Below are 21206 nucleotides of genomic sequence, written 5' to 3' on the forward strand. Positions count from 1 at the left end.
AATTGTATAGTTTTTCTCCATGTCACAGGGTGGAACACATGAACAGGTGAGAATGCAAGTGAGAGCATGTGCAGTGTTGCATGGGGGCGGGGGGGAGAGTTGGTAGGAGAAGGGAAGGTAGCGTTACAGTACAAGAGGCCTCAGAATCCCTCAATGTCAAAGAGAATCTCAGGTGTTTCCTTGCCTAACATCTTTCCACATGGTTTGTATCTTAGAAGTTTAGATTGTCCTGAACATGGCATCTTGGGAGACTCACCTGGCCCCACCATAAGAGAATGCCATTCTTCCCTCTCACCCTACAAGATTCCTTTCATTCCCATCATCTGCTCAGATGATCATTTCAACTCACTTCATATTGTCTTGTGGCTTTGAATAATTTACTTAACCTTTCCTCAGCCTCATAAAATAAGATCAATTGCCCTAAACTTTGCAGCTCTCTGTTCATTTCCTGCCTATTATCAGGTAATGTTCTTTCTTATACTGTGGTTGATTTAGATGTGCATGGTAAATATAAATAAAATATCTAGAAAAGATTACCTTTCTCCACAACCATTCAAGAACGACTCATAAGCATGGACTCTGATTTTATTAACCATTTTTTAACAACTCAATGGGTATGGTCCTGTTTGATGAGTATCAAAGTTCTATTCAGGAAAATGGCAGACCAACCTCAACCCCATTTGCCCAGTAGTGCCAAATATTATCTCTCCAATATTTTCTTGTTGCATTATGGAGAAATATCTTAGGAAAAACATTAAGTGGGTTGTGACTTTTTTTTTTTTTTCCAAGAGAAGGTTTTTTGTTATAGGGCACAAGTGCTCACCAGAAAGAGAGAGAGAGAGAGAGAGAGAGAGAGAGAGAGAGAGAAATCACCCTCCCCAGGGGGCAAGGCCATGCCACAATCTCTTCTCCTCCATTCTCCTGTTGGGATCTTGGGCACACATGCATACACGCTCAGCATGAGTTTAAGCCACCGGGTCTGGGACTCGAACTGCGGTTGACTACATGGGAGACCAGTGACATAGCCATTATGCCAACTGCTGGTCCCAAGTGGGTTGTGATTTCAACTGATTTTCACTCACACTCAACACAGCAATCTGAAATTAGTTGTAAGTTATTATGTACATTATTTCTGTTTTGTTTTGCAGAGGATATATGTGCTTGACAGAGAGAGACAAGGTAGGGAGAGAGAGAGAGAGAGAGAGAGAGAGAGAGAGAGAGAGAGAAATCACCCTCCCCAGGGGGCAAGGCCATGCCACAATCTCTTCTCCTCCATTCTCCTGTTGGGATCTTGGGCACACATGCATACACGCTCAGCATGAGTTTAAGCCACCGGGTCTGGGACTCGAACTGCGGTTGACTACATGGGAGACCAGTGACATAGCCATTATGCCAACTGCTGGTCCCAAGTGGGTTGTGATTTCAACTGATTTTCACTCACACTCAACACAGCAATCTGAAATTAGTTGTAAGTTATTATGTACATTATTTCTGTTTTGTTTTGCAGAGGATATATGTGCTTGACAGAGAGAGACAAGGTAGGGGAGCATGGTCATGCTGCAATCCCTTCTCTATTTCTCCTACCCTTTGGGATTTTGTGCAGGTGCACACGCACGCACACCCTGTTGTGCTTTTCAAGTTACCAGTGCAGGGATTTAGTCAGCCACATGGATCTGGCTCACTTAACCACTAGACCACAGGTCAGATCCAAATTTGTACAATCTTGGAATTGATTATTGGGCTGACAGCCCAAGGAATTATTTCTTAGACATTAACAAAATCAAAAGGGGATTTTTGGATAATCAAAGCATTTCAGAGTGGTGTGGTTCAGTGCACTCCTCTTCTCTTATCTTTTCTATGCTTTAAAACCTCCCTAGAGGTCCCACAAGCATCTTTCCACCCATCTATGTTCTGGGCAGTCTGCTTCCGCTGGTGAAATGGCAGCTTCAGCATCCTTTTACTATATGGTCCTGAGAACATGCCTTTGCAGCCTCGTCTGAGGAGTCTTGTAGAGGAGTATTTTTTAAAAAAGAATTATTTATTTAATATTACTTATCATCATTACTATTTTAATTCACCAGAGAGAGAGGGGGAAGCGAGAAATGAAGCAGCCAGGGTCAGGACTCGAACCACAGTTGGCCATGTGGGAGTCCAGCACCTTAACTATCATGATAACTGCTCGCTTCTAGTGGAAGGTCTTGCATAAAACATCTTACTTCACCAAAACTGAATTTTCAACTCTGGAAAGTTTATATGAGCTTCAGAACAATTCCGTTCCTCTGGTAGAAGAACCAAGCTAGCTGAAAGTTTGGCAAGGCAGTATTTGAGGTACATTTAAACTCTCCCCCTTGGGTCTGAGCTCTACTCAGACCCAAAAAGCACAAAGCCTGCCCCAAACAGGCCTGCTGTATCTCCTCTAGGGATCACTGCATCTTCCTGAATGAGTTGCAATGCTGTCCACTTAGGGGCCTCTTCAGCATCATTTATAGGCAACAGGCAACTAAGGTGACCTGTCAGGGCTCCATGTGAGGGGCTCTTGGACTGTCAGAGCCCATAGTTCAAGTCCATAGCCACTAGGCAGCACTCTGGGCTCAAGAAGCTTGCTGCTCCCTGGAAGTTCAGTTCCCTGTTCCCTTAGGCTGAACTGGTGACTCAGGCCCTCCTCCCTTTTCAAACTCCCTCTGGCTGCTGTCTGACCTGCTTTGACTCCTTTATGCTTTCAAGGCTGCTCTTGATATTTATCTTAACCAGATTTTACACGGTGTGATGTGCCTGGGGCACTGAACCTTCCTGGAGAGGGCAATTCTTCTCTCTGCTGTTCACAGTTTGCCAAAATGGGCAGACAGGCTGTGGAAAAGCTGCCTGTGGGCTCGGGAAACTTGAATGGTCTTTGGCTTATGCAATCATCTGGTGTAATTTAGGATGTAATTTTCTAAAGATGAATTTGTAAGAAGCCAACATTTTCTATGGGATAAAAACAACAGGCTTCCTACAGTAACATGAATGATGGACAGGCAAAATAGCTAAAGGAGTGGAGAAAGGACAAAGACATCGTTGGAGACAGTATACCCAGGCCTTGGGTCAAAAATAAGGGAACTCTTTCTGGGAATTATGTTGTCACTATTTTCACATTTCATTCTTCATAAGAGTTTATGGAGATGAACACTACTCTCATTTAAAGTTGAATAAACTGAAGTTCAGGAAATTTCAACAATCTGTTTGAAGTAATTGAATTAATAATAATAAGAAGAGCTACCACTGTGCTAGTGATGACCATACGTAGGACAAGAGGATTGTCCTGAGTGCTCCTCCATTTGTGTTAGCTCATGTGAGCCTTAGGATAACAACCCTGTTGAGAGGAGGGTACTGCAAACTGCTCTTTTTCTTTCTTCCTTAGAATTATTTTATTATCATTATTTTTTAATTTGACCAGAAAGAGAGAGAGAGGGAAAGTGAGAAAGAAAGCCACCAGGTCCTGGACTCAAACCATGGGTGGCCATGTGGGAGTCCAGCGATGTAACCATGTGGCCATGCCACAATCCCTTCTCTATTTTCCTCTCAGGATACTGGGCATACATGCATATGTGCTTGGCATAAGTTTCAAGCCACTGAGTCTTTGACTTGAACCATGGTCGACTACATAGGAATTCAGTGACATAACTATTATACCATCTGCTGATTCCCCAAATTCTTCTTCATAACCAGGGTTTTGATGTACCTGTTTTCCAAGACAGTGATGGAGATGGGATTTTTATCTTCAAATGCCATTCCCTTTTCAATATGCTAATATAGAAATTCAAATAATTGACTACCTGCTCACATATGGATGTGTGTGTCTGTATGTATGTATGTGCATGCAGTGAATGTGGGGATAAAAATCAAAATATGCAATTCTAGGCTCTTTGACCATGTAAACCATGACTCTTTGTTGCCTACCATTTTCTGGAAGCAAATTGGAAGAAGGTTCAGTGTCGACTCTTTATGGGACAGCTCATGAAAAATACCAAAAACATAAGCCAGCATTGACCAAGTGTACAAAATCTAGAGTTGCCCAGAACAGCTGGTTCTGAGTCTATTCCTTTCTGAGGACAGGAAGAATATTTCTGGGTTCCCATAACCTCACTGCATAGGTGAAAAATTGTTTCTAGATGTGTGTTCTTTGAGAGGAATTAATTAAAGCTTTTTGTTTAATAGTCTAAAACAGATTGACTTAGGCCTAAAAGGATGAATACAGTTAGGTGAGCCGAAGGGAAAGTGGAGATAGTTCATGAGAGGGGAACAGGGAAAGCAAAGGATTGAAGGGTAGAATGAGCATGATTTTCTAGAATTTGGCAAATGACTGGTTGAAACAGACATTTAGTTTGGGGGAAATGGAAAGTGAATTTTAATAAAGGGTATAGACAGACAATGTAACAGTAGACAAAGGTGCATCAATTGGGTGTGGTTTTCCAAAGAGAGTCCCTGAAGATTTAGAAAGAGATAAAGTCTGGGACAGACATAAATTTGGTGGAAGAACACCTGGTCAAGGGAGACTGAATGAATTGAAAGGTAAAATCCAGGATAGGCCCTATAGCTTAATGACTAAGGGAGCTAGATCCCATATGGTGGACAGCAAATTTGAATCTTGACCCCCAACAGCTTAAAAAAACACACCAGGTGCTTGTGCATACATGCCCCAAATCTTGATAGGATGAAGAAATAGAGGAGGAGGAATTATGATTTGATCATGCCCCATTGAGGGATACTTTCTCTCTGTCTATATCCCTCTTTCCATGTCTCTTCTCTGCTTCTGAAGAGCACGTACACTCTCTGAACATTTAGGAAAAAAAAAAAAAAGACAGAAAGGCCACGTTCAGAAGGTCAAGTAGGATATGGCTGCAATTAGCCAGGGGTGAGGAAATGGAGCCATTGCAGCCAAATGGTGAAGAATAGGGTGGGTGGTCTTCAGAAAACTATCTCAGGAGAGATGGACCTGAGTGCTTATTTACTCTAGCCATTGCCTCCTCCCCTCTCCCTGGGATCAGGCTGGATTCTCTCAATGACTTTCTAGTTCAGTATTTGAATGAACACTGAAAGAAAAGGAGAACTCATTAACTCCTCTTCCGTTTCTGGAAAACTCTACTAGAAATGTCTTTGCAGTAGGGCAAAACTGGCTTCCTAGGAAACTTCATAACATTGGCTATTTCCAAAGAAATTTTCCTCAGCTATGCTGAGGAAAAAGCACGGTATTTATGGCAATACTGAAAAGAGTCAGAAGATCTGAGTCTGAGGCTCTCAAGGGTGAGTCGGTGAAACCCTGTGAATCTTAGTCACTCAATGCACATCCTCTGGGTTCTGTAACCTATTTGGAGGATCAAATGATATGCCTTGTGACTGTTTTGAAAGTTTCACAATGCCACGTAAGGAAGGGATAGATGAAACTATTGATGTTTCATAGGACAAAATGCAGTATAGTTCAGTGCTAGACAAAAGTAGGTCCATATTCCAGCTCTGCCACTTTCTAACCATGAGATTTTAGAACTAGCTCTTTAACTCCTCTAATTTTTTTGGAGAGGTTTTCGCTATAGGGCGCATGCGCTCGCCAGACAGAGAGAGATATAGAGACAGAAAGCGAGAAATCACTCCCCAGGGGGGATGGTCATGCTGCAATCCCTTCTCCTCCATTCTCCTCTTGGGATTTTGGGCATGCACGCACACATGTCCGGCATGAGTTTTAAGCCACCCTGTCCGGGATGCAAACCGCGGCCGATTATGTGGGAGTCCAGTGACATAGCCATTACGCTAATTGCTGGTTCCCTAACTCCTCTATTTTTCATTTCCATATGTATAAAAATAGGATGAAAAAATAGTCCTCTATGAGCCAGCCCCATTTAATGGAGCTGGGAGCTGGATCAGTCATGGCCTATAGTGTTTTTTTTTTTTTTTGCCTGAGGAAAAAAAAATTGGTAAAGAGATTTATTATTATTTAAGAGGAAAACAGCACTTATATGTTATTTCTTACGGAGAGTTTTGTAACTGCATTCTTATTAAGAAAAAAAACTTGATCAAAAATTTAAAATCTTTATAACCAAATAGTTATAGATTACTTACTGTTTTCTTTTTAAAAAATATTCTATTTAACTCCATTTATTATTATCATTATTATGATGATGATTATTAATTTGACCAGAGAGAGATAGGGGGCAGGTGGTATGAGAAAGCAAGCTGCCAGGTCCAGAACTTAAACCACAGTCATGGCCTATAGCTTTTGAATCTCATCCTGATGACTTGAAAAACATGCCACACACATGTAGTGTGCATGCCCAAAAATAGCAGGATAGAGAAATGCAGGAGAAGGGATTGCAGTGTGATCACACTCCACTGCAGGGAACTGGGGTGCATTCTCCCTCTTTTCTCTTTGTTGCTCTCTCTCTCTCTGGTGAACATACATACCCGCTGCAATTTTTTAAAAAAGAAAATAATTCTATCTTAGAAAGTTCTTATAATGACTAATTTGACAAAGCATTTAAAAGCACTTAGCACAGGGCAGGCTTGGCATATAATAAATCACGAATAAATGCTATTACTGTTATTTTTATTAATTTTGTGTCCTACTCCCTTGCTGGATCAGTTATAAGTTCCAATAGTGCTTTTTAGACATTTTAAAAAACTTCTTCCATTCAAGAGTGAGACAGAGAGGCCACTCCAACAGGGTCTTCACATTGCAATCCTTTCCCCAGCTTCAGCCAGGATCGTGGGCATGCAGGCATGCCTGGTGGGTACAAGGGGACTTCAGGACATGAACCTGGGACCTTCCCATTTGTCTTCAGCTTTGCAGAGTGTTGTGTTGCATTGCCTCCGTGTCACCACAATTGACCCTATTACTCTTATTATTGATAAATGGTGACATCCTTCACACAGGAAATGTGTGGAGAAAGGAGTTAAATCAATGTACTTGAACTTGAATGAGTAAAGACATGATAGTAGCATTTCCAGAGTCTGAGAATGTAAGGGAAGCTGCTTGGGACGATCTTGCAGATGTTTTGAAACTCTGTAGCTCCTGGCATAGCTCTGTATGGTTATCCACATGCCACAGGCAGTATTTTGACAGTGGGCGTTTTGGGGGCCTGCTCAGTGCTGGCCAGCTGTGTTCTCTCTGACACACACATAATGAGAGTTGATAGAGTAAAATACAGTGCAGGCGTTCACAGCCCATTCTGCCCAGAGCCATGCCATAAACAATTGGGAGCTCAATTCATTGTTGCCAGATAGAGTGTCATGTTTCAATGCCAAGATGGTGAAAGAAATGTCATCACCTACACATTCCTGTGAAGGCGCCATCCTGCCTTGGGCCAGCAAAACTGGCAGAAAAGTCACACAGCTGTAGACACTCACCATAAAACTCACACAGAAGGAAGGTACATTATTAAGAAGGACTGTTACACGGTGGTTTCTGCTGCCTAAAATTGTGAACATTCTAAAAGATGGTCTCGGGGCAGCTTCTTTTCCATCAGGGATCAACTCTTAGGTAAAAGATGAATCAGTGTTAGCAGGTAAAAACCACAGTGCTAGGTGGATGAAATGCTTGCAGGGGTTGCAATGACCTTGTACCACTCAGGCTAAGTGTCTTGTAAAGAGCGAGCAAGACTTTGATACTTCTGTGGTCAGAAGACAGAATTCTGGAAAGTCTCAAGAAAGTTTGTTGAACTGGCTATCAGACAGGTTGATCTCTACTTAGGAGATCTCTATTTTATAAATGAAGAACATAATACTTAGAGTTTATACCATTTGTCCCAAGGCATACAATTCATCTTGTTCCCACTTGGTATCTGACTATGCTGAAGGAGGAAATGATCACTTTGGGAAGATGTGGGTTGAGATAAAGGCAGAGCAATACAGACTGCTGATAGAGGCCATGCCATTTCTGGGTTGGCAAAGGACTTAACACTAGGGAGAAACTGATAGTAACATTCAATTAACTCACCCCACATAGCAAACTTCTAGTTGTTTCTCTTGGAATTTCTTCTGCTTCTCAAGCCTCAAATATCTTCTCTAAAGAATTCATCCCTAAACAACTCTTCTCCGTCCAGATTTTTCTCCTGCATTCAATAACACTGCACCCACTGCCTGCTGGACTCTCCACTTGGATAGTTTATAGGTGTCTCCACTCATCACCTTCCACAAAGGCTTATCATCTCAGCCCAATACTGATGTCCTTCCTGTATTTCCTGTTTAGGTGAGTACTATCATTGCCCATTCAGAGGTGCCAGCATAGGGGAGTCATCCTCAATCCCTACTGCTCTCCATCTATTCCATCACAATTCCTTCAATTCTACCTCCCAAACTGTTCTTCATTCCATCTGCTCGTCCCCACTTCCTGTACCACCATGTGGCTTCTACCTCCCAAACTGCTCTTCATTCCATCTGCTCGTCCCCACTTCCTGCACCACCATGTGGCTACCAGCCCAATTATTCCTATCCCATATGGTAGATTGATCTTCCTTATTGGTCTCCTGAGCTCATTATCTATCCCCACCCTCAGTCCTCCTTGCCCAGTTCTATCCTTCGCCTTGCAACCAGAATAGTGCTTCTCAAATTCAAATTTTATCAGATAACTCCCTACATAAAATCTTCCAGTGCTGTTCTCTCAATACAGAATAAAGCTCCAAGGAATGAACAAGAAGTAAAATGGGGCAAGCAAATCAGGCAGTGCTGGTGAGGGATCATGATAGAAATGCAGCTTGTAAGAATATGACAAGTCCTCTAGAATTCTGTCCATGGAACATGGCTATTGTAATTGAGATTTCTTTTTCAGTCCTACCTAAATGTGCCCCTTGTTCATGTATAGAAATGCTATAGATTTTTGTATGTCGATTTTTGTATCTTGCCACTTTACTGCATTCATTTATCACTTCCAGGAGATTTTTTTTTTTAAGATTGATTTGGATTTTCTATGTACATAATCATCTGCAAAGGGATGATTTCACTTTTTAAAAAAGAATAGCTTTTATTTTATTCTCACCTGATGGCATTGGCTAGGATTTCTAGTACTATAGTAAAAAGGAGTGGAGGAAGTGGGCAATCTTGTCTTGTTCTAGTTTTTAGTGGAAAAGCTTTCAGCTTTTCCCCACTCAGTATGATGTTAGCTATGGGTTTTTCCTATATGTCTTTTATTGTGTTGAGAAATGTCTCTTTGATGTTGATTTTGCTGAGAGTCTTAATTATGAAGGGATGTTGTATTTTATCTGCATTGATTGATATGATCATAATGTACCTAGGAATAAACCTAACCAAAAAAGTCAAAGACCTCTACAAGAAAAATTATGAGAAACTAAAAAAAAAAAAAAAAAAAAAAAATATAAAAAAAAAAAGTGGAAAGACATCCCATGTTCCTGGAGTGGAAGAATTAATATAATCAAATTGTCAGTCTTATCCAAATTAATCTACAAATTTAATGCAATCCCAATCAAATTAACAGAGTTCTTCACAAATTTAGAAAAAAACAATCATAGAATTTGTCTGGAATCATAAAAGACTCTGTATTGCCAAAAGCAAAACTGTGCAAGAAGAAGAATGGCGTAGGAGGCATTTCACTCTCTGATCCCAAAATATGTTACAAAGGTGTAATAATCAAAATAGCATGACATTTGCACAAAAACAGGCATGTGGACCAATGGAACAGAATAGAGACTCCAGAAGTAAACCCCTAAACCTACAACCAACTGATCTTTGACAAAGGGCATCAGTCAATCTGGTGGGGAAAGAAAATCTCTTTAGCAAATTTTTGCTGGAAAAATGGGTATTTACCTGTAGAAAGATGAAACTGGACCCCCTATCTCTCACCACTAACGAAAATAAACTCAAAATGCATAAAAGATCTAAACCTAAGTTCTCAAACTATAAAACTACTGGTGGATAACATAGAAAAAACTTTTGGAGACATCATAATAGGCAAGGATTTCTTAAATAAGACTCCCAAAGCACAGGTGATAATCCCCAAAATAGACAAGTGAGACTATATCAGATTAAAATGTCTCTGCTCAGGAAAAAACAAAACAAAACAAAACAAAACAACAATAATTAGAGTGAATCAGCAACTCTCAGAATGGGAGAATATATTTGCAAACTGTTCCTCAGAAAAGGGGCTGGGACCAGCAGTTAGCATAATGGCTACATTGCTGGACTCCCATGTAGTTGACTGCGGTTTGAGTCCCAGACCCGGTGGCTTAAAACTCATGCCGGGAATGTGTGTGTGCATGCCCAAGATCCCAAAAGAAGAATGGAGGAGAAGGGATTGCTCCGTGGCCATCCCCCCCAGGGATGGGGTGGGGTGATTTCTCGCTTTATGTCTCTCTGTCTCTCTCTGTCTGTCTGGCGAGCGCATGTGCCCTATAGCAAAAACCTCTCAAAAAAAAAAAAAAAAAGAAAGAAAGAAAGAAAAGGGGCTGATAACTAGGTAACTAGGAGATAAGGAAACTCAAGCAGCTCACTCAAAAATAAAAAAAGATAAACTCAAGAGATGGAAAAATTAGTTGAACAGACAACTCTTCAAGGAAGACATGTGAACAGTCAAAAAGCATATGTAAAAATGGTCAATGTCTCTTATCATAAGGTAGTTGCAAATCAAAACCACAATAAGATACCACGTAATCCTGCTCTTTCGTCTTAGTCGCAGACATGTCATCTAGACCGAGGAAGACCCGGAAACTTCGAGGCCACGTGAGCCACGGCCACAGCCACATCGGCAAGCACTGGAAGCATCCCGGAGGCCGGGGTAATGCTGGTGGCATGCATCACCACAGGATCAACTTCGACAAACATCACCTAGGTTACTCTGGGAAAGTTCGTATGCGGCATTACCACTCAAAGAGGAACCAGAGCTTCTGCCCAACTGTCAACCTTGATAAATTGTGAACCTTGGTCAGTGAGCAGACACGGGTAAATGCCACCAAAAACAAGAACGGAATAGCTCCCATCATTGATGTAGTGCGATCGGGCTACTACAAAGTTCTGGGGAAAGGAAAGCTCTCAGAGCAGCCTGTCATTGTGAAGGTCAAATTCTTCAGCTGAGGAGAAGATTAAGGGTGTGTGGGGGGGTGCTTGTGTCCTGGTGGTTTGAAGCCACATGGAGAGAGTTTGATTAAATGCTAACAAGTGGGAAAAAAATAATGCCACGTAATCCCAGTCAAAAAGCTAAGATTAAAAAAAATAAAAATGTTAAATGCTGGCAAGGCTTTGATGAAAAGGAAACTCTCCTACACTGTTGGTGGGAATGTAAATTAGTACAATCACCATGGAGAACAATATGGAAGTTCATCAGAGACCTACAAATCAAACCATATGATCCAGCAATTCCACTCCTGGAAATCTACCCAAAGGATAGGAATGTGCTCACATCTATGTTGATTGTGGCATTATTCGCAGTTGCTGAGACAAGGAACCAACCCAAACACTCATGAATAGATGAATAGATCGAAGAAATGTGACACATACAATATGGAATACTACTCAGTCATAAAAAATAACGAGACCTTGGCATTTGATAGAAAGTGGATGAATATAAAAGATTATTGCTAAGCAAAGCAAGCCAGACTATGAAAGAGAGGCATTGTGTGTCCCCACTCAACATATACCGAATGCCTACACTCTGGTTTTTTGTTTTGTTTTGTTTTGTTTTTGGAGAGGTGTTTGCTATAGGGCACATGCGTTCGCCAAAAAGACAAAGAGACAGAAAGTGAGAAATCACCCTCCAGGGGGGATGGCCACGCTGCAATCCCTTCTCCTTTATTCTCCTCTTGAGATCTTGGGCATGCATGCACATGCACCCGGCGTGAGTTTAAGACACTGGGTCCAGGACTCAAACCGTGGTCGACTACATGGGAGTTCAGCGACATAACCATTACCCAACTACTGGTCCCCGAATGTCTACACTCTGGCAGAAGCTGAAGACTGGAAGATATGAAGATCATGGAGAGCAATTGTGGATAGTAGAGACAGTGTGAGAGGAGCGTAAGAAATGGGGGAGAGTGAGAGGAAGGGCATTAAGGGGAAAAAGAAAAAAACTAAATGTTTAAGAGACACAATAATGGAAAATTATCTGTTGATGATAATGTATGTGATAATATCTTTGACTGGACTAATATACAGTATATTTATGCCGGGAAAATTCTGTATATCATTCTTGCTATAATAATATATAGTGATTGAATGTATAAAAATAATAACATGTTATTTTAAAAAGTTCACAGAACATGTGTATTATGATAAAATTATGCATGGATTTAAATATTTTTGTATCAAAATAAACACTTTAATTCCACCCAAGAACTTTTTCAAGTTTTTCCACGCACTTTTTAGAAAAAGAATGATTTATTTAATTTCATTTGTTGCTATTATTTTTAAATTTGACCAGAGAGAGACAGAGAGAGAGAGGAAGGGAAAGTGAGAAAGTAAGCTGCCAGGTCCAAGACTTGAACTGCAGTCAGCTATGTGGGAACCCATCACCTTTAACCACTATGCCACCTGCCAGCCCTCCCATGAACTTTTTGAAGTACTCTTACATAATTTTGATTCAGAAACTGCAATAATAGAACCCAAGAAGAGGATGAGTGCATTCTGCTGGAATCGTTTTGAAAGTTAGTTGACAAGGTTAATTACCAACATGTAGTACAGTAATTTTGCTTCCAGTAGGCTAGACATTTGTGACTTCAGAGCACATCAGCCCTATTCTATCCAGGCTCTTAATATTCTTAGTTAAATATGACTGTTTTCCTAGACATGTGGTCCCCAGGCATATTGCCTGCTGTGAATCCAATTTTTAATGCAAAGTGTCTTGCCAGCACAAAAGTTCACTCAATGCTAATTTATTGAAGTTTATGGAGAGAATGATACCAGTTGACAAAAGTGTATTTGATAAAACTGTTAAGTTTCAGGAGGTAAAGTGGAGGGATGAAACTGATGAGGACTGCTCCAGGAATACAGATATCCTCAACTAAGTCAGATCACAGTTACCATCAATCTACTTTTCAGCAAAACCAACCAGGTTGGAAAAAAAGAATACTGCATGAGCAATCAGAATTATTGTGCTTGGCCTAATGCACTAAGAGTTAATATAGAAATTTTACCTTTTGAACATTTTCATGTAAAAAGAATGGAAATGAGAAGGGAGTTAAATAGGATCCAGGGATATAAGAGTATTTTTAAGAGCAAATGATTTAAAAATGAGATTGACAGAGATTTTAAGGGAGATGATAGCTCACTATAATGGAAGGCTCTAAAATTAAATTCTGAAAATATAAATCACAAAGGGTATCAATGAGGAAGAAAGACAAGAAGTGCTTAAAGAAACTAGTACTGCTTCACAGAGAACTCTGAGTTTTCTATTTAAATATTTGTAAGAAGAACACAGCTTTCAGGTTTTTCCTCTAGAAATCCCTGGATCACTGAAGGTAATGACAATAGCTGCTTTAAACTTTTTAATTTAATTTTATTTTATTTTGAGAGGATTTTTGCTATAGGGCACGTACGCTCACCAGACAGAGAGAGACAGAGAGACAGAAAGTGAGAAATCACCCCCCAGGGGGGATGGCCATGCCGCAATCACTTCTCCTCCATTCTTCTCTTGGGATCTTGGGCATGCACGCACACGCACCCCACGTGAGTTTTAAGCCACCGGGTCTGGGACGCGAACCGTGGTCGACTACATGGGAGTCCAGCGACACAGCCATTACGCTAACTGCTGGTCCCAACTGCTTTAAACTTTTCAGGGGCTGCCAAAGCACATAAAACAATTCAGACTTTTTCACCTGGCACCCAGAGCTATCACAATGGGACCCCTGTCTGAATGTTAACTCATTTTCTCAGATTGAGACCTAGCCCTTGGCAAACAGGGCTCTGATAGGGAAAAACTTTTGGCACTTTCCAGATGATCACACCTTCTTGCTCCTTTCCAGTCTTCTGTTTATGCTTTAATCTGTCCACTTCTCCCTCCTACCCAGACGACTGGCACCACATACTTTCATACCCTATCGAGTGTTTGTAGTGCATTTTCTTCTCAAGTTCTTCTCATAGCACGTGTTGACACCTCAGGGCATTTTCTCCTTGTTTATCTTTAAGCCTAAAATCTATAAAGGCAAGGAGTGTGTTATAGTCCTCATTCTATTATATCTCCTGTGTCTAACATAGTACTTAGCACATATTAAGTGTTTAATAAATGTTGGGTTATTGGGCCAGCCCCATGACCTAGTGGTTGAGGGAACTAAATCCCATATAGCCAACTTCAGTTTGAATCCCATCTTCAGTAGCTTGAAAAACACACTGGGATAGAAAACTACAGACTAAAATCCCTGAATATGTCTTAAGTAAAACCTCTAGGAGATGGCTACTGAACTTGAGCTGTGAAATATTACTTTCAGGGACCAAAAATGAAGATTTTCTGTAGAGACTTCACCCTCCAGATTCATTTCTAGAATGGGTGAAAAACAGAACAGAAAAGAGATTGCAGATCACCTTCTTCTGCACACCTATGAATGCTCAGATTGAACTTCAAGAAGTAGGAAGGAGTATACAACCCATCAGATGACCAGAAATCACCGCAGGGGCACAAAAAATATGAGAAAGCAAGAAAATACCTTTCCTCCAAGGGAAAAGAATAACTCCTCTTCATCCTCAGACAGTACAATGGAACTCATCAAAATGTCATAAAGAATTTAGAATATTCACAGTGACAAAGCTAATAGAGATGCAAGAGAAGAGAAACAATGAACTCCAGAAGATGCAGGAGAAAAGAAATGACACATTGCAGAAGGTGAGGAAGTTCCTGCATGATCTGAAGGAGGAAATACACACCATTAAAAAAAAATCAAATGAACTATTAGAGACGAAGGCTATAATACAAGAAATCAAAAAACTCCCTTGAAAGTATTAAAAGCAGACCAGATCATACAGAAGATGGAATCTCAGATGTAGAAGGCAGAATCACTGGCCCAGAAAAATCCACCATGAAGACTGATAAAATAGCCCCCCAAAATGGGAATAATATATAAGAAATACAAGATACCATTAAACACCCAAACATCCAGATAATGGGTATACCAGAATGTGAAGAGATGAATAAGGGCATTGATAATCTATTCCATGAAATCCTGGAAGAAGACTTTCTAAACCTAGAGAGGCATTCAAAGATCCAGTCATAAGAAATATAAAAGACCCCAAATAGAATCAACCCAAGAAGACCTTCTTCAAGACACATTATAGCCGGATTGACCAAAACCACAGACAAAGTCAGGACACTAAGATTGGCAAGAGAGAAACAGCAAGTTATCTACAAAGGATATGTTATCAGGCTAACAGTGGACCTCTCATTGGAAACAATGTGAGCAAGGAAAGAATGGGAAAATTATATTCAAAGTGTTAAGGGAAAAACAATTTCAACTAAAAATGCTATACTCAGCAAGATTATCCTTCATATGGGAAGAAAAGACAAGAACATTCTCAGATAAACAAAACCTGGAAGAATTTACCAACACAAGACCAGCTCTCCAAGAAGTTCTCAAGGGAGTGCTATATCAGGAAGACTAAATACAGACACACAGAAATAAGAGTTCAAAATCAACTAAGAAAATGGCCAACTTAATGGTAGGGACAAGTTTGAAGTTCAATGTTATCTTCTTGAATTTGAAGGGGAAGTTCAGACCACAACAGAAGATAAAGTACATGATACTTAACTGGTAAAATAGAATCTTATGACTTTTGACTAAAACATTACAGATTTTCTTCTATTCTTTGTTTTCCAGATTTAAGTATTTTCATCTTGTCTTGAGCTGCAGATATGTTCATATACCTACAGTTTGAACAAAATCCTAACCTGTTTCCTGGTTTTAAGTTTTAAGTAAAACTCTCTCAGCATTTTTTTAAAATTTTGATTTATTAAAGCTAAAATTGCTTTTCTTGAAATCAAAAATATATTAAAAATACCTATTTAATGACTACAGTAAGCTATATAGCATGAACTAGGTGCTACTTTTAAGTATATTCATTCTATTCAGAGTTTCATGCTTAAAGTCAGACATGTGTTCACAGATATGTATATATCAGTTGAACTTGTTATTGAAAGTAATTAGATTAATTAAGATATTTTGTGAATCAATAAAATGTGAAGGGAAAAGAAAAAAGGAATGAAAAGCAACTGTAGATGCCAGAGACAGTGTGGGAGGAGAGTATGAAATGGCAGAGGGTGAGAAATTGGGGGATATATATATGTGTGTTTATATATACATGTATGTATGAAACAAGAAATGGAAAATTATTTATCGACAATAACATGTACAATTAAGGCACTATACAGTGCATTCTGGATGAGAAATCACAGTTTGTATGCTGTGATGGTATTCAGTAAATGAATGTAAAATAAATAAATAAATAAATAAATAAATAAATAAATAAAAAGATGGGAAGTACTAGATATCCTTAAAAAAAATCCTAAAGCACAGACAATAATCCTCAAAATAGACAAGTGGGATTGCAGCAAGCTAAATAGTTTTCTCACAGAAAAGGAAATAATAATTACAGTGAAAAGGCAATCCTCAGAATGGGAGAAGACATATGCAAATTATTCCTCAGACAAGGGATTGATATCCAGAATATATAGGGAATTCAAGCAGCTTGTCCATAAAAATATAAATGATCTAATTTAAAAATGGTCAAATAAATTGACTAGACAACTCTAGAAGAATTGGCCAAAAGACACATGAAAACATGTTCAAAGTCTCTTGTCATAGAGGAAATGCAAATTCAAACCATAACGAGATACCATTTAACCCCAGTTAAAATGATTAGGATCAGAAAAATAATGACAAGTGCTGGTGAGGCTATGGCGAAAAGAGAACTCTTTGACACTGTTGGTGGGAATGTAAATTAGTACATCATCTGCGGTAAACAATATGGAGGATTTCTCAAAAACCTACAAATAGAACTAGCATTTGACCCAGTAATCACATTCCTTAGTATTTACCCAAAGGATAGGAAAATACTCAATGGGAAAGACACATGCACATTCATGTTTGTTGCAGCATTATTCACGATTGCTAAAACATGGAACCAACCTAAGTGTCCAAAAACTGAGCACTGGGTTGAAAAAGTGGCATATACATTCTATAGAATGTTACTCAGTTATAAGAAACAATGAGACCCTATCATTTGATTAAAAGTGGATGAATATGGAAGACTTAACATTGAGTGAAGGGAGTCAGACTTTGAAAGATATACACTGCATATCCCCACTCCATTTGTACTGAATCACTGCACTCTATGGCAGAAATCAAGAGATCTGAAGATATGATAGTAGAGAGGATAAGTGTAGATACCAGAGACTGTAAGGGAGAAGTGTGTGGATTGTAGAGAGTGGGTATGAAGTACAAAGGGAAGAAACATTTAATAGACAGAAAAAGTAAAATTTTCTGTTAAAAAATATACATTGTATACATCACGATGGAGAATTTATGTAAAATGTGTGATTAATGTGAACATTTTTAAAAAAGTAAAGAAAAACACACTGAATGTGTGTGTCCCCAATCCCAATAGGATGGAGAAGAGTGACCATAATCCATTGGGGGTGTGCTTTGTCTTTCTCTCTCTCTGTCACTCGGTCTTTCTCTGGTGAGTACATGTACCCTCTGGCAAAAAAATGTTGGGTGAGTAAATAGAGTTAATAAATTAATAGAGTTAAACACAAAAGAATATAGTAGGAAGTATTTACTATCTAATGGATGTGGCTTTAGTGAATTAATGTGTACTACATAGCAACATTCTCTGGAGGATATATTATAATTTCCATTTCACTGATTAAAAAAAAATGGTGGCTAAGAGGGCTAGACAACCTATCCAAGCACAGTAGGTTAGTAACAGCTCCCAAAGATACTGATTCTCATCCCTGGAACTGTCAACATTACTTTGTTATGTTTTTGTGATAAAAGGAAAATAGAGGGAGAGTCTACTACAGAAGTAGGTGCTGTAATGACACCAGCAGAGAGAGATTTAGAGACACTACTGCTGGCTTTAGAGATGGAAGGGGCCATGAACCAAGGAAAGTAAGAAGTGAAGGTCTAAAAGCTGACAGAACAAGAAGGTGCATTCTCCCTGGAGACTGTGGGAGGTAGCCCTGTTGACACCTTGATTTTGACCCAGTGAGACCCATTACATTGCCAGATATTGACCTCCAGAACTGTAAGAAAATAACTATGCATTTTTATGCAGGCATTTTAAATATGTTTTAAGGTACCAGATTTTGGTCATTTGTTACAGCAGCCACAGGAAACTAACAGCAAGATTATGAATACAAGTCAGTATGGAAGAGTCAGAGAAGAGTTGTCCTAACTCTGGAGCTCTGTCATAGTCTTGTGGTTTTGGTTTACTTAAATGACTGAATCATTTAATTTCCCAGCATCAGAGCAACAGACTACATGGGATAGCATTTTTGAAAGGAAATGACAGGAAATAATCTCGTTCATCTCTGTGAGGTGGACTAACGAGATTCTTAATGCTCATCTTAGCATTGCCCTGTAGACAGGACACATTTAGAGAGAAGTAGAAGGAGACTGAAAGGGGTGTGCCCTGTCTACCATCCAGATGTGGCCACAGCAGCCCTGTCAGGGAGAGTCTACCTGCAGTCTACGGAGTGGAGGGGTGGGAACGGAAGGGGGCTCTGTTCCAAGGAAGGAGGGAGGCTTTGATCCATGAGCATCATCTTGCTCAATCTTTAATTGTTACTTGCTCCTTCTAGGTGAGCAGAGAGAATTAGAATGATCAAGTAATTTTCCAAGATTTCATGGTAAGTGACTGAGCTGGGACTTGAAGCCAGGTCTTAGTGTCATTACTAGGTCTGTGTGCCCAACATCAATGTCAGTGGTTCTCAAGATGGGACCAAAAACATTGTCCTGAGCTGAGAATTCATTAGAAATATAAATTGTCAGGTCACTCCACTGGCCTACTGAATCAGAAATTCCCTGGAGGGAGTTGAACAAGAGATAGGAAATTGAGTTTGGATAGGTTCCCAGGTGATTCTGATCCCCACTTGAGCTTGAGAATCACTGTTTAATGCCAGTCTTCTTTGATTCCTTTGCAAGAACAATTGCCCTCTTGGCTCAGACTCAGGCTTCTTTTTATTCGGAGATGCTGCTTAGCACCCCTAGGTGAAAGTGGCCAAAACACACAGTGAAGGATATTCCCAGATTTGTCATCCCAAAGGTGTCAGCCTTTTGATGGAGAGGATAAGAGAGAGTGGAGGGGGGATCCAGTGCAGAGGCCGAAATTCTGCTGACTACCTGTGGAGTACGTTAGAAATGAAACACTTAATAAAACACAAACACCATCCTTACTGTTTTAGAATTGTCAGACAATTAGCCTGAGACCACAAAAGGAGACTGACATCATCTCTGTTGACAACCATAGATTAAACTACAGCCTTAAAGTGCCGGCTTGTATGTGGAGTTCTTGGTGGTAGGTAATGTCTCTGTGTTCTCAAAAGTTACAAGATGGGGAGAATGAACTGCAAAGATCAGGAACTCAGAGAACACACACCACAGAATAGGGTAGGCCTACATTTGGTTCTGGAGGGGGGTTTCTGGCCTTCATGTGCTCCCAGGCTCATGAGGAGTTTAGCAAGCTGGGACATTCCTGAGTGATACGTCTATTACTCAGCTTCATTTCTGGCACAGACACCAGAGATCGAGTTGCCCAAGTCTACCCCTAGGAGCCCTCCACAGTCTGTGAATGTCTTGCTGCCTACTCCCACCAAGTTTTATGAGAACAGCATAGACACTCCTTCACTCGCAGTTCCAGATCAGCTCCTACAGAGCAGGAAGGAGGAAATCCTGGCTTGATGAAAGGGAAAGTACAGTAAAGGTTAACCTAGCAGTGGGATAGTAACAAACTCAGGCTTATCTAGGTTGGTGGGGACATCATCTTCCTAGGCAGCAGACTGAAAGAAATCGACATTGGGTGGTGAGAGTGTAGAAAGGTGAGTTTTCAGCTTTCAGTTTTTATATAACCCTTTATACTTGCAGTGTATTTCAAGATGACACCTTCGCTGAACCAACTACTGGTTGCTCCTCCTCTGCTAAGCTGCTTCCAGCATAGTCTGCAGTGTGTCTGCAAAGATCATATTGCCTCAACAGTTATCCAGTCAGTGACTTGAAGTCTTTGATCTTACCTTTTCTTTTTAATTTGCCAGAGGACACATTTGCTTACTAGAGAGAGATACACAGAGAGAGAGAGAGAGAGAGAGAGAGAGAGAGAGAAAGCACCTTCCATGGGGCATACACTTGAACCCAGTGTGTGTGTGTGTGTGTGTGTGTGCACTTGTCACCACTGTGTGTGTGTGTGTGTGTGTGTGTGTGTGTGTGTGTGTTTGAGAGGTTTTTACTATAGGGCACATGCGCTTACCAGAAAGACAGAGAGAGACAGAGAGACAGAAAGTGAGAAATCACCCCCCCTACCCCCAGGAGGGATGGCCGCACCGCAATCCCTTCTCTTCTATTCTCCTCTTGGGATCTTGGGCACGCACGCACACGTGCCCGGTGTGAGTTTAAGCCACCGAGTCTGGGACTCGAACCACAGTTGACTACAAGGGAGTTCAACGACATAGCCATTACGCTAACTGCTGGTCCCCGATCTTACATAAATTAATCTTCACCTTCCTTATCTCCAAGCAGGAGTCAAACCGACAGAGTACCAACATCTTATTTGTCCTGCCTCTACAATTGTGCCATATCAATTTCATTCATTCATTCAAAGACTGTTAAAGACCAGACATTATGTACCAGTAACTGCACTAAGTACGAGGATACAGTGGGAGAAAAGAAAATACACTTTCTCCCCTTGTGCTTACAGTTTAGAGTTGGAGATAGGCATTAACCAAAAATCGCAAAAGCAAATGTGAACTCACTGGTCACTCTGTCAGTGCCGAGGGAGGACTTAACCAGGCCTGGAGCAGGGGTGGAAGTGAGGGTAGGAGATCACTCCAGCCTGAGGGCACTTCATCTGCAGAGTACACATGAGAGGAGAACTAGCAGTGTGAGGGACCTGAAGAAGGCAGCAGTGGCTGGAGGGGATTGCAGGAGAGAAAGAGAAGGAAAGACAGAGAAACTGAAGTAGATATGTGAGGAGGGATGTTGACCTTTCAGGGTTTATTGATAGGTCCTGTATTTATCGCAAAGGCACCAGGTTTCAGC

General features: G+C 40.5%; 1 protein-coding gene and 1 pseudogene across 1 annotated transcript in view; one reads left to right on the forward strand and one right to left on the reverse strand.

Annotated features, from left to right (window-relative positions):
• Positions 1–21206, reverse strand: part of PCSK5 (proprotein convertase subtilisin/kexin type 5) — a 537419-nt gene that overhangs the window by 140107 nt on the left and 376106 nt on the right. The gene's annotated exons all lie outside the window — the stretch shown is intronic.
• LOC106734576 (60S ribosomal protein L27a pseudogene) lies at positions 10657–11098 on the forward strand (annotated as a pseudogene).

The sequence above is a fragment of the Tupaia chinensis genome, unplaced genomic scaffold, assembly GCF_000334495.1.
Source record: "Tupaia chinensis unplaced genomic scaffold, TupChi_1.0 Scaffold000147_1, whole genome shotgun sequence".
Taxonomy (NCBI): Eukaryota; Metazoa; Chordata; class Mammalia; order Scandentia; family Tupaiidae; genus Tupaia; species Tupaia belangeri.